We start from the raw sequence: 1,751 nt of genomic DNA, 5'->3' as shown, positions 1-1,751 counted from the left end.
GACTCGCAATCTGTGGGACGCGGATTAGAATCCACGTCACCGAATATGTTCACCCTTTCAGCCGTGGGGGCTGTCATAATGTAACGGCCAATCCCACTATTCTTGGGTAAAAAGAGTAGCCCAAGAGTTGGTGGTGGGTGGTGTTGTCTAGCTACCTTCCCTCTAGTCTATCACTGCTACATTAGGGACAGCTAGCGCAAATAGCCCTAGTATAGCTATGCTCGAAATTGAAGACAAATAAAACCAATTGTTGCCTTGCTGTTATGACCACCTAGCGGTATTAAGTGATACTCAAGCCATTTCGTCATTGTCCACTATTACTGCAGAAAAACAATACTACAACGCACTAGAACACGGTGTACCCGCAGTAACAAGCGTCCACTGTTATCACAGTGATTCAGTACGAGCTGCTCAAATCTCTTCAGCGCTGCTAGAAATGAAAATTATCACTTAAATAACTAGGCTCGATATCGTGAAGCCTGTCGGAACAGATATAACGTCTCTTGTGGCCTGTAGTGAAGACAACAGAGTTTTGAAGTATATTTTGTATACATTAAAAAAAAAAGATCCAAACTACAATTAAATAAGGTTATATTCCTTTTACGTATCAAAACATCATCCATAGTAGGCCTAGCTACGAAAGCGTAAGGGGACGGAACAAAGCTTATCTAATGTAATCACTTGACAATATCTGAACGACCAAATTTACTGACGAAATCACAAGATAAGCTAAAGTAACAACGAGAACAATAACGAAGAGAACCCTGAACTCTAAAAGCTCTAACGGTTATTACTAATTTGATAGATTATTTTCACAACTTAATATTTCTTTATTTCCCACCATGGCCAGGTGGTTAGAGTACTTGACTGCAATCTGAAGGTCGAGAGTTCCAATCCCCGTTCCATCCAACATGCTCGCCCTTTCAGCCGTAGGCCATTATAATGTGACGGTCAATCACACTATTCGTTGGTAAAGAGTAGCCAGAGTTGGCGGTGGGTGGCGATGAATAGCTTGGTTTCCCTATAGTCTTTCACTGCCAAATTAGGGACGAATAGGGCAGATAACCCTCGTGTAGTTTTGCGCGAAATTCAAACCAAACCTTTTTTCGCAATATTCCAAACGAAAACCATTGCAGATAGTAATGAAAATACGAACCGTTAACAAAAAAGCAAATCAGAACAATTACATATAACATCTAATCTTTCAAACAATACAACACAATTTCATGAAGTCTCTGAAGATAACGTGATTACTTCTTTTAAGTTTAATTTATACCCCCAGTTATCTTTATAAAGTTGTATATAACTTTCGAGAACATTTGTTTTCTTAATAAAAGAATAAATATTTTAAGAGTGTTTACGAGACAAAGTATCACGGTATATTTTAAACTTGTCACAAAAATAATTTACATAACGATAACAATAATTTAATAACTTTAACGTAATAGTGAAACAAACAATGTACTTGTTTTTTGGACATCCATATAAATCTACCAAACTAAGTTGGTTGTCTGGCTATTTTAGAGCAAAGTCACAGTGGGCTATCTGCTGTGTCCACCGCAGGGAATCTAACCCCGGATTTTAGCGTTGTAAGTCCTTAAAGTTACTGCTGTTCCACCGGAGTATACTAAATTAGGGATAGAAAATACTTGTAGGATTAAATAAGACTTGAAGTGATTACACAGGCCTGCGAATTTAAACTTCATAAAAGTTGTTTTGGTTTTAATAACGGATTTTCCATTATTAAGCTA

Source organism: Limulus polyphemus, unplaced genomic scaffold, assembly GCF_000517525.1.
Source record: "Limulus polyphemus unplaced genomic scaffold, Limulus_polyphemus-2.1.2 Scaffold1114, whole genome shotgun sequence".
Classification (NCBI taxonomy): Eukaryota; Metazoa; Arthropoda; class Merostomata; order Xiphosura; family Limulidae; genus Limulus; species Limulus polyphemus.
Note: the sequence above shows the minus strand (reverse complement) of the source record.